The sequence below is a fragment of the Numida meleagris genome, chromosome 2 (genome assembly GCF_002078875.1).
Source record: "Numida meleagris isolate 19003 breed g44 Domestic line chromosome 2, NumMel1.0, whole genome shotgun sequence".
Classification (NCBI taxonomy): Eukaryota; Metazoa; Chordata; class Aves; order Galliformes; family Numididae; genus Numida; species Numida meleagris.
The window spans coordinates 80726905-80739727 of NC_034410.1; the positions used below are offsets into that span (position 1 = coordinate 80726905).

Sequence of the window (12823 nt, forward strand, 5' to 3'; positions counted from 1 at the left end):
TCCTCTCCTCTCCTCTCCTCTCCTCTCCTCTCCTCTCCTCTTCCTTAAGATATTTCTTCCATAGATGTATTGACCTTCACCTTCTGAAACTTTAACCAAACAGTATTTCAATACTGTATCAGGCTTACGTCACAAGTCTTGCCCAGGTAAACCAGGCAGCCAAACCTACGATCAACTAGCATGACTCAAACCAAGGCTCCCAAAGTGACACTCACTTGTCTGTATAAAAGCTTCTAGTCCCTTGTTTCATGTCTTTATCCTTGAGAGAGAAACATAGCATCATAGAGTAACTAGAGGTAGAAGAGACTCAGTCATCAAATTGAACTCCTGGCTCCACACAGAATCACTCAAAATTCAAGCCCTATTTCTGAGAGCATTGTCCAAAGTGACCAACTATGTACTCAGTGAAGATACCTTCACTTGACCATCTAGCAAAGCTGAGCGTGATACGTTGCAGGGTGTGGTTGGTACTTTTGTCTGTCAGGGCACACTGCTGATTCATATTTAGCTTGTGATCAACCCCCAAACCATTTTCTGTGGGACTGGTCTTCAGCTTCTCATCCTCTAGTCTGTACATGCATCGAGGGTTTCTTTTCCAGCAGCGTACAATGTGTTGAAATGAGGTTATCTGATCAGGAAAGGGGACAAGAACATTAACATAGAGGCAACAATTGTGGAAATGCAGGAGAAAATCATCTCAGAGATCAGGGAGTAGCCATGATCACATTACATCACTACATTACAGTAGTCTGCAACTGAAAAGAAATGGTCTTTATTTTGCAGAAAGTGCAGGAAGCTGAGAGCTGGTTCATTTGAGAAGATAGAATTTCAAGAAGGGTGTGAATAGCTAACAGAACAATGTATATAAATATCAGTTGATGTAAGGTCTATGCCATTAATTTTATTGCCATCTGTAACACTATATCAGGATTTGTCCACAGTCTTGCCAAGTTTCCAGAGTCCATTCCTGGCACTGAAATCATGTATTAGCTCAGCTTTAGTTCACGCCTTAGCCAAAACAAATCATCCAATGGATAATCTCCCAAATTCCTCTTTTTTCTTTTTTTTTTTCTTTTTTTTTTTTTTGCAACCATTATTAAAAATTACTTGGATTCGGCAGAAGACTTCACAAGAGACAGAAATCATATTTCTTTGCATTCACTCCTGATTTCTGACAAGAGCTTACAGATTTCTGAAAATGAGACCTTCAGCTAGGTTCACTGCCTCAAAAACAGCAGGCTTGTAAAGATCTCAAACTCTACTGGCAGAATATCTTGGTCTAGGACCCTTCTGAAATTTCTCTTGGAATGTGTGTTATCCTTATGCATTCTTCAACATACACATCTTTCTTAAAATCTACCACTCTCAAAACTCAAAAATCGAGACAAAGCAAAAGGTGTCAGGAGGAAGTAAATATTAATGAAAGTGAGGAACCTCACTTGAACTTCATGTTCTGAAAGAGACTGTCAATATGCATAACTAATTTCAAACAGCCCTAAGATCTAGTTCTTCCCAAAGTATAAGATGCAGATACATAAGAAGAAATAGTTCGCTGCTCAACTAGGCTCACCAGAAACATAAGATGCTCACTGGGTAGCCGTTCATTTATCTAAAAAAAGGGCCATTTGTGAATACACTTCTGAAGCGTAAGACTAGTGAGCAACATTAGAAGTAAACAAGGGACATTGTTCCAAAATAGGAAAGGCAGGAAAAAAGAAATGGTGAAAAATGGGATGCCTTTTTTGAAGGTTCTTTGTGCTACGGAGATTTCTTTGTGAAGGATGTGTCAAGAAGTGTTTAGAAACTACCATTTGGTTCTGACCCAGGGGCAGAAGCTTCTCCTGTACCACTGCCATTTCAAAGCTGAAAGGAAAAAAACATCCAGGTGAATTCCCAGTAATCTTTCATGGAGGTCATGGTTTCTTTTTTGACTTGCTAGCTTTGGCAGGATCTTTAGTAAGTCAAAGCTTTGAGGTGGACATTTCTGGGACTTTTCATTCAAAAACAAAAACAAACAAACAAAAAAAAACCCACACATTCTAAAAGAATGAGAGGCCCTTAAACTTAGGAAAAACAAAAAAAGAGAGAGAGACAGACAGAACTGACTGAAATATAAATGGAACATTTCACATTTTAAGCAATGAAAGTCCAAAATGATTATGTCACATAGAATGGATATAAATATATATGCTTTATAATCAGCTCATTGAGTTCACTCTGTCAATGACAGAATAATGACTGAATATCTTTGCTTCCAGGAATAATTTCAGTCTACTTAATAGCTTTCTGAATGGCACCAAGAACCACAAAGTTTCTCCAGTCCATTAGTAAAAAGAGTGCATCTCCTTTATAACTCTGCACCATCCTTCGAATGTTCCATTCTCTCTGGATGTTTGTTTGCTGCCATGGGAGAAGAAATGTGTTCCTCTGTCTAAAACAGCCCTTCCAGGCTCTCCATCTTTTAGAAACACAGCATGCATGGGAAAGCCAGGAAGCAATATAAATATAATTCACTACTATGATCATGACCACCTTTTCCTGCAATCAGGAGAAACAGATGACGACTGTAGGCTGAGACTTGTTACTACTACAGGAGTCACCTCCCTGGGGAGTCAGTGCTTCTCTGTGAGTCTGAATTTCATGTCTTTCCTGCAGTTCCTTCAGCTGTAGAGCTCTATATCTCTTTTGATTATGCTTCTGCAAGAAAAATTAAAGCTTTCAGTGAGAAATTACTTGCATCTCTGAGCTGAACAGAGTCAAACATTCAATGGCTAAGGGTTTGCTGATGAGCAATATGATCTCCTGTGGTGTAAGCAAACACATATGAACTCATTAGATATTTGCCAATAATACTGTTTTCTCAGAGGTGGGCATCCTTTTCCTGTGGCTTTCTGGAGTATCATTGAATTCAATGGTAGTTGCTCTCTGAATTTAAGTGCACTTGTAAAGTACTTACTGTGATGATGGAGTTGACCAATCTGCTCTTCAAGCCTCCTGCTTGATGGAGTGGTTGATGCTCTAGGAACAAATGAGAAGGCATGGAAATTAACAGAGCAGACAGCTCAAGGATAATGTGAGGTCCTGGGCCTGGGCAGGATGAGAAAGCCATGGGACATGGCCAGTAGGGTTTTCAGTGACCTCAGTGACATATACACTCATAACAGAAACATAGTTATGTTAGAAGTAACACTCTTCATACTTCTTCCAAAAGCACTTGAATGTAAGCACTAGTTTCCCAGGCAATTAGGACTACTCTGGGAACATTACTCTTAATAAGAAACTTTACAATGATTTTCAAAAAGATTCTGCTTTGTGTGGAATATTGTGTTATCCTTCCTAATACCTGCACTAAAATCTCAGAACTATCAAAGGTGATTTGCAATTCATTAGTTTTATCACTACTTCAGAAAAAGTTGTTTTAGAGATCAAAGAGAGATTTGAAATCCCAAACATCTGATAAAATTAAACCTAATTCTATGTTAGAAGATAAGGGCTGGCTCCAGAGTAGGACAACTTGCGCACAGCATAAGTAGCTGACAGACAGAGTCAGAAAGCAGTTGTAATGATAATGAGGTGGCAAGGGAAAACTCACTTAATCTACTCACTTTAAAACATCAAAAACTAAAAGCTTTACTATACTCTTTTTTATTCCAGGTCCTTTGGTGATGTGTTTTTATGTTAATGAGAAGGATGTGGAGAAAGGAAAATAAGGACATCACCCTCTTTTCTTTCAAGTCTTAATACAAATAGGACAAAAAACTTAATAGCTATATGTCAGTACTTCTTACTGATGCATCAATATGAAATATATTTGTATATCTTATTATAAATCCAAGGAATGATAGAGGATACAGGTCCCAAAAAATGGATGTGGAGGGGTATGCTCTCACTAAGAAAGCTGAAGAAATATTGTGTGTAACTGTATGCAGGTGAAGAGCTTGAGGAACTCATTTTCTGTACATCAGTGACATACCGAGATGTCATAAGAGACCTGAACAGCAGTCTTTAGTGCATGAAGGAATTAGAAGACTTCATTGTATAAACGTCAGTATGAGAGTCAAGGCAACAACAAATTACATCAGCAGCAGTATCACAAACTTCTATAATTCTTTGCTGTTTAACAGCTGAAAATGTTCTCTGGTTAGTGAATAACTAATGAATATGTAGCATAATTTATACTATTAAAATTAAGAGCTGCTTCTTATTGACTTTGTTGACCTTTGATACAAACTCTGCCAATAAATATTTTTTAAATAGATAATGCTTGCAGGAGAACAAAGATTTATACAATCAAATACATGCAGATAGATTTTCCATAGCAACATTTATTCATTTTTAGTAAACAGAATTTACTCTTGAGGTTCTGATAAGAAATTGAATGAATATCCAGAGAAGACACTGCAAGATGATTTCATCATATAATTAAATCTCTCTGGCATGCAGAGACAATGTTACGGCATGCTCATTGGTGATCTTCTGATAACCAATGTGTGTGACTATGCATACACTTTGCTACTGACAAGTCTGCGGAAAAGGAAACGTATTCATCTGGGTTTCTTAGTTGATTGGCTTTATGTGCTATCACACATTTAGACAATGCATTCAAACTTTGTTTGTTTGTTTGTTTGTTGGTTTGTTTTCAGTCAAAAGGGTCCAGAAATTTTAAATTTTGTGGAAGAGTTGAAGAAAGTTGTTTTGTAGAAGAATTAGGTCCCATAACTATATAACTGATGTCTCTGAAGAAGCACCAAATACATGATCACTTGCAGAAAAATCGGAAGTCAGAAACAATGTAGGCATTCCATCAGGAAGGCCAGTTTTGAACCTTCAGATTCTACAGGCAATAATATATGTTATTGGAGGTTATATTTACAACAAATTAGGCCCAGACCACAGGAAAAGGCTACCTATGAAGGAAGTTTAGAAGTTGAAGTATTGAAGTATTACAGCTACTGCAAGCTGTTCCAGTATTTACTCTTTGTCTAAATATATACATAAATATATATTATGCCTACTCAAAAGATGTTCTGTTATTTATCTAAACTTTAGGTATAAATCAACTTAAAAGCTCTTTTGTACAATAACAACTTGTCAACTTTTATATGATATTTTTGTTGCAGTAAAAAGAAAGCATATGTGTGTATATCTATATCTACATATCTATATTCATACCTATACATGCATATGAAAGTATGTGTATGTGTATATGTATATACACTGTTGGAGTGCAGTGTGCTCAGGAGTACGCAGCTAATGATTTACTGATGATTTACGATGTAATCTTAGATGAAAGAAGTAGGTGGTATTGTGTGGAATGCAATGTTTCTAGTGTTCTGTAGTTAACAACATGTCCTGTACATGAAATTAGCCTGGGCAACGGTATTGTTCTCTTATACGCTTGGTTGCATGGAGCTTGTATCCAGTAAACAAGTACGCTATAGAAGGGGCATGTTGCTACAATAAAGTTGAAGCTACTTTCACTCATATTGAGTTTGGCATGCTTCCCCACGCAGGCCGCGGTTAACCCTGCGCTTGGGAATTGAGTGTTTCCCAACATTTGGCGCCCGAACAGGGACCCAGCTGGGGTGCGTGGTGTCGGACAGCGAGTGGTTTTTTGTGCCGCCTGCTTGGCAGGTTTTTGCTGATCCGGGGGCTGAACCACTTGGCCAGTGTGGATTCCTTTATCCTTGTCAGTAATTTGATTTAGACGTGGATTGTGTTGCGAGGATGGAGTGGGAGGTAGCCCAACAACTTTTATTACGCTTTTTAGAAAAGCAGGGGGTAGATGCAGGGACGTTGAAGTTAATCCCTAACTTGTTAGATTATGGTCGCTCGTCGGGTGTGTTTTTGTGTTTGCCCGGGGGGTGCAACCTCTGCCGTATCAGTTGGTCGCCCTAATTGGGCTGACATAGCTCGGCAGGCGGTGGGATGCGGAGTTGCAGTGCACCATGGATAAACAGGTAGTGCGCTGGTTACTTACTTGCTTTTTATAAAAGCGAATGGGCTTTCTATTCTCTCTAAGAGAGATGAAGCACTCCGCAATAACCATATTGGTACAGCAGGCAACTTTGGCGTGCACGTTGCGACAAGTGGCACCTGAACAGACCCGAGAGGGCTCAGGGGGTGACCACAGAGCGACCTCAAAACTGTTGAGAGACAGAGAGGAGGCGCAACGACAAGGGCCCAACCAGGGTGAAGGGGACGCTCCCCTAGGCGGCTGGGAGAGAATGGAGCAGAGTTTAGCAGCGGGCTCCTTCTCGCTATTCTCTCTAAGAGAGGTGAAGCAGTCCAATCAAAGGACTTGGAGCAGTTGCTAAGCTGGGCTAAGGCTCAGGGCTGCATGAAAGACGTGGCTTAAAGGGATAAGCAAAAACGCCCCTAAGTTTTTCGAAATCTGGGTTTTCTTTTGATGGGGCAGTTTGGGACAAAGTTGGCAAAAGAGTCTGAAATGCTGAAATTACTGCAGATTAAACAGCTGCGAAGCTTTTGCCTGTTTGGTGCTAAATCTCGGCAGCGCTCAAACAAGTTCGACAGGGAAGGACGAATCCTTCCGACTGTTCCCCACCGCCTCCACCCCTGCTGCTGCCCCTCGATGAGGAAAGCAGCTTCTGCTGGACCCAATCCGGGACTTCAACCCCTCCCCCAATCGGGGAGAAGATGCCGCTGCCGCCGCTGCTGCGAGGCGCCCGCAGCACCCGCGGCTGCAGTCCACTCCGGATTTTCCCTGCCTCGCGACCACCCTCCATAACCCCCCCCCATGCCGTTTGCCATTCTGCTTCTGCTGCCCGCATGTAATTTTGTTAAAGACAAGGATGGACTGCAACTAGAGAATCTTTTTGATCCTAGTCCAGTAGATCCACAGAACGAACTGGATTTTTTCCCTCCTGATGACAATCTGAAGGGGATGGGAAGGAAAAATGTTGTTTCTTCTACAGCGATACTACAGTGCTTTAGAACCGTGCGGGGAGGTCGACATCGTCTACAAATTTTATGCCCTCTTGACCTTGATTTCATCTACATTACCGCTACTAAAAAGATTTGGACTGGATTCCTGTGCATTCATTTGTTTTTCCAACTGCTATGGCTGAGCATACTGGACAAATATCCACCCTTCCCCCCAAAAAAACCATCAGTTAACTAACTCTTTGTATGTTACAGGTGTCATTCAGCAGCTTGAAGAATCTTTTCTTAAGGAAGTTAACAACCCTGCTTTGTTTGCGCAGTTCAAGCGAGTTTTGCATTATGTCTCTCACCGTATTCCTTATTTTACTATGCACATTCAGTCTCCCACTATGTTGCCTGGCCCTTTAACTGTAGGCAACCACACAGCTGATATCATTGAGCATGCTTATCAAACACTGAAATGTATTCTTGAAAGAAAAAGGGGGGAATTGTTGGAGCACAGTTTGCTCGGGAGCACGTAGCTAATGATTTACTGATGATTTACGATGTAATCTTAGATGAAAGAAGCAGGTTGTATTGTGTGGAATGCAATGTTTCTAGTGTTCTGTAGTTAACAACATGTCCTGTACATGAAATTAGCCTGGGCAATGGTATTGTTCTCTTATACGCTTGGTTGCATGGAGCTTGTATCCAGTAAACAAGTATGCTGTATAAGGGGCATGTTGCTACAATAAAGTTGAAGCTACTTTCACTCATATTGAGTTTGGCATGCTTCCCCACGCGGACTAGCGGGTAACCCTGGTGTTTGAATGCAGTGTTTCCCAACAATACACATATGAAAATATGTGTAAATTCATATATATATTCATAGGTTGGAGAGAAGAAAACAGAACTTTCCATAAGCTCTGTTGTATTCTTCACATCTCAAACAGCTCTTGTTACAGAAAATGTTAGTTCTATGCCCACAAAACTATTATGCAAGTAAAATAAAAATAAAAATAGAAATCAACAGTCCAGATTTGAAGATTTTGTCATATACAAATGAAAGAATATAAATCTCTGGGTAATATCTGTCTCTCTTCAACACCGGTAATTAAGGACATTTCATGTAAGATATTTGAGGTATTCATGCGGCCGTGCCACATTATTTCCTCAGTCATTTAGCTTTTTAGGCTTCATAAACCCTTATCTTGAACATTCAGATTGGGATCTCTTGTGCTTATAAAGTTGAAGACATTTTCTTCTGTTTCTATTGTTCCATACTTTTTCATTATTACATCCCATGAGGATGCATTTACTTCACACAATGAGTACAGTAACTCAGGATACATGGTTTAATGCCCTCCTTTCAGACAAGTGAAATGGTTATCAAAACCACAAATTTTCATGACTACAGAGTCCTAGTTCTTTTAGTAAAATAATTTCCCCTTCCTATAATTAAGTGATCAACTATTGATAAGAATGCTTCATTTCCTACTGAAAGAATTAATTTTCCTGTTCCTTTAACACCATTTCAAAGGCACAGAAAACTGTATGTCGATCAAGGTATTTTTGGTCTCTAGTGACAGATTTCCAAAACTGAATGATCACTGGTGCTGCAGAGACATCCAGAGGGCAGCAAACTCTCCCCAGATCTAGCAAAATTAGATTTACTAGTTCTGTGTGAACTGAAACCAATTAGTCTTGCATCAAAATGGATGCAATGTTGTTGTGGAAAAGTTGTACCTGAAAAATGAGCAAGACCTTGCAGAACAGTGCATATGCCTTGTCATTAGACTGGAACAGGATAAGAGTGCCAGCCAAACAGACCAGTTCTAAGTATGTTGTTAGAGCGTAGCATCCTGCTTGCATGGGAGCCATGATGCAGATGCTGTCATTGGTTCTCACCTGCCAATTGCTGCCCTGTATTACTCTCTAGCCTGGACACTTGACAATATTTTCAAACTGCTGGAGTCAAATCTAAACAGTTGTCAAATTTAATTAGACTAGCATCCACTTTACAGAATGCACAGCATGGTTCTTTGATAATTCTCTCTATATATTTATATTACATTTTATTATTGTGTTATACTTTCCAGTTTCAGATATGTTTAATTTGTAGCACTATGCTCAACGTCCACAGCCAAAAGTGCAGGGTTACAGAGAAGTTCTGAATAATCTTTGTCTTTAAAAAAGCTACAGTGAAATCAAAGAATTTTCTGTGACTGATACATGGGTTATTTAGGCATAGATATGGTATATACATTATTTTGACTGGCTTTGTCTTTAAACAATTGAATATTTTCTTAACTTTTTACATTATTAACTTTTTACATTCTTAACATTTACATTATTTAGCCATGAAAGGAGGCTGGACTCTCTTTGAAACAAACCTGAGGAAAGTAGGAGAATTTTTTTTTCAAAACGGTAATTCCCTGATAATGTTAAAGTTAATGATAAAGTTTCTCCAGTTCTATCTCAATATTTGTTTTCAACTTAACAAAAAAATGCTTCTCTCATAGCATTCCCAAAATTAATTTTGGAAAACCTCCTGTCCCTTAATATTCACTGGAGATAATTCTTTGGAGCAGAAGTAATATTCATGGAGGTGATAAGCAATTTGTACAAAATTAATGATTTTCAGTGGCTTATGTTTCTTGTGCTTGTAATTCTTTTATATCTCATTTTAGTTTTATTTATTTATTATTTATTTTAATTACAAGTTCTCCTTCACATTTGGGCCTTGGTGAGTTGAGAGAACTGAGGAAATATTTCTCAAAACAGTAAAATCTTTCAGTTCAGGAGTAACATATTAAGCACAACCACTATAATACGCAGTTCCCTGCATATGATTTTACATAATGAGTCTCTTTTTAGTAGAAACAACTTTGAGTATCAATTGGTAGTTTATTCTTTTTCTTATCCAGTACAAGGTGACTTTCATTAACAAAATGGAAAAGTATGTTTTTATGGCAGTGATATTATAATTCTGCTGCTGTTTTTCACTTAACTTTAAGAAAACATAATTATATTTGCTGATATAATAATCAGCACCAGATGTGTTAAATGTCTTTGATTAGAAAATGAAAGCTATAATCCCTGTTGTTTTCTGGGAGTTTATATTATACTGCAATCATAACAATTTAGAGTACAACATTACCCATTTCAGTGGCATTTCTGAAGCTAAATTATGCCTTGACTTTAATGAGACCATGAACACAAATAAAAGTACAGAAGTACTTGCAGCTGCAAAGCAAACCTTAGGGGCCTTAAGATTGTTTAGCTAATAAAAAAGAACATTCAGTATAGGTCAAATACGTATGCTATTTTCTGAAGGTTTTTTTTTACCACAGCAGAATTTATAAATCTCCATCCAGGAGATTTGTCTATGTCTAGAGCTGCACTCTTAATGACAAAGGCATTCAGTATAGAAATTAATTTTCTACACAATCCACACAGCATGTGATCTTATTTTTTTCACCTGTTTTCAGTTCGTCTTTTCTTTTGAAGTTTGCATGTTTCTTCACACTATAAGTTTCCTTAAAAAATAAATCCCTTTTTTTTATGTCCTTTCTTTCTTTCTTCCTCTCATAAATGGCAAGCAGAGAATATTATTAAAGCCGTTATAAATATTTCCCATATTAATTGGAAAAAAAATTTGCACTTAAATTATTTGGCTATTGGGGTACTAAGTATGCAAAGAAAAACAATAATCTAATGAAGTTGAAATAATCATACTGATTGTTGTGCCAGAGCAGTTTCATCAGACATTTATTATCTTCCCTTCCTTGTGTCAGCTCTTTGTAAATATGCTAAATGTATTAATCAGTCTGTGCAAGGATTTTATAAATATTACTGCATTATCTGTGCTATTAATAGATGCAGTATTTCCAAGGCAAAATATTGATTATAAAAAAAAATCTTACACTGGAAACTTCTTTCATTCAAGATTAAATTAAGTTTGGATTGATAAATGCATTCAACAGAAAAAAAAATGTACTGAGGTTAGATTCAATTGTTTAACGTCTGGTGTCATCTGAGATACCATAAAGTGTCTGAGGCATTTGTATGAGGCTGACAGATAGGACAGAACTTGCGGAAGAACTGTGCACTTCAGAGCAGTATCTGAGTCAAACACACCACATGCCTTGGAATAGCACTAATCATTCATTTTTAAGCATCTGAATGTACAAAGGCTGCATGGAATGTAATGTCTCGTATTTATTATGTTGGCCCAGAATGTTAGAGGTAGATGTCGGTGGTATGGCAGTAGAGGCTGAACCTTCCTGCCAATACCCCATTACATTTTGCTGCCATGCAACAGATGGCAGCAGAGGAGCAGTCTGACAGAATGGCATCTGACATGGAAGTGCATATGAAGCAGTCATGTGTCGCTGAACTCCTCCATGTGGAAAAAATTGGACCCACTGACATTCATTGACTCTTGCGGAACATTTATGGAGATCAAACAGTAGAAGTGAGCACAGTGAGGTGGTGGACAGTGTGTTTCAACAATGGTAACAGCAATGTGAAAAACAAGACATGTTCTGGATGGCCATACAGATTGCAGCATGAAGGCTCTTGTTTATGGTTGGCAAAAATGCATGGCTAATGGTGGTGACAATGTTGAAAAACACTGTTTTATGGCTGAGATTTTACTCTATCAAATAGTGTTAAAATAGTGTTATTGTACTCTCTGTATCTGTTTCCACAAGAGGCACTACTTTCAGAGCAACCTAGTACTTTGGCAAGCACCTTTCTACTGCTCAGAAATTCACTTTTCTTTTTCTAAGCCATATGATATTTTTCCATGACTTTTCGTTCAGAGCAATAGTTATACACTATACTCAGTAGGTCATTCTAATTGTTTCTTTTGCTAGACAGACTTTTGACCAGATTGAAATACATCCACCAATGGATATACAAAGAGAAATCTTTATAGTTGATGTTGTCAGAAGATGCTCCCTCCAATGTCCTTTCCCTATGTAAGCAGGCAAATTTACTCCATGAGATATGCACTTTTCTTAATCTATTTCAGCAGGGCTGATTTACAACAATATTAATTGCCCTTTAAGTGAATCCAAGAAAAAATTCTATAAATGGCTGAAGAAAATCTACTTTAGATCTGCTTTCCAGTGAAAAAGACATTAATCCATACATACCTGCACCTGACAGCATTACTATTCATGTGCTACACTGGAAACGTTTAACAAGTAACATCCTATCACTCTCATCTTTGCAAATAACTGGATTCTATGTAAATTCTTCTCCAAAAGTTTACATATTAGTCATACGTGTTCAACTGAATATTTTCCACAGAAAAGGAAAAGTTGAAAATATGAAATTAAAAATGAACCTAGCAGCTTTCAATGTCTTAACTCAGAACAGCACTGAAAGAGTCTTTTCAAAGTCTCTCCCAGATATATTTCTGATTCTTGACTGCACATTCCCCAGTTTGAGAAGTTACATCTATTGTATTTTCAAAGTTGAACAAGTTTTTTTTCCATGAGTTTCTATGCTATGGCTCTGCTTAATTTAAACATCCATTTGTGTCATAAACTTATTTTTTTTATAAACTGCTAGGATCTCTATTACAGTCCTTCAAATGGAAATCTCATTAGATGTAGACAGAAGTACCAAACTCCCCCTTGCATATATCTGCTTTAAGTTCAAGTAAGTCTTCAGCAATATCTTAGGATTGGCAACACATTCTCCAAACATATTCTGGTAAACGAGTGCTAATGAGGCAAACCTTTGTGACAAACTTCAGAAATTACTTAAAATTTACAATGAAACACCAAAGATCTTGAGGTAAACCAATTTGTCTTAACTGTCAACAAGATCATCATAGAATCATAGAATCATAGAATCATAGAATCATAGAATCATAGAATCATAGAATCATAGAATCATAGAATCATAGAATCATAGAATCATAGAA

The 12823-nt window shown here is 37.9% G+C and overlaps 1 long non-coding RNA gene across 19 annotated transcripts in view; it reads right to left on the reverse strand.

The window, feature by feature from the left end:
* The window catches only part of LOC110394271, a 177906-nt gene that overhangs the window by 17446 nt on the left and 147637 nt on the right, over positions 1-12823 (reverse strand). For 13 of the 19 annotated variants that reach the window (XR_002435502.1, XR_002435506.1, XR_002435493.1 and 10 more), the window contains 2 exons: positions 2957-3018; positions 757-2697 (listed from right to left, as the gene is read on the reverse strand). This is a non-coding gene — a long non-coding RNA (uncharacterized LOC110394271). Of the gene's footprint in view, positions 1-6; positions 2698-2956; positions 3019-12823 lie in introns of those variants that run through there. The other 6 variants (XR_002435495.1, XR_002435492.1, XR_002435489.1 and 3 more) reach the window with 4 other exon arrangements.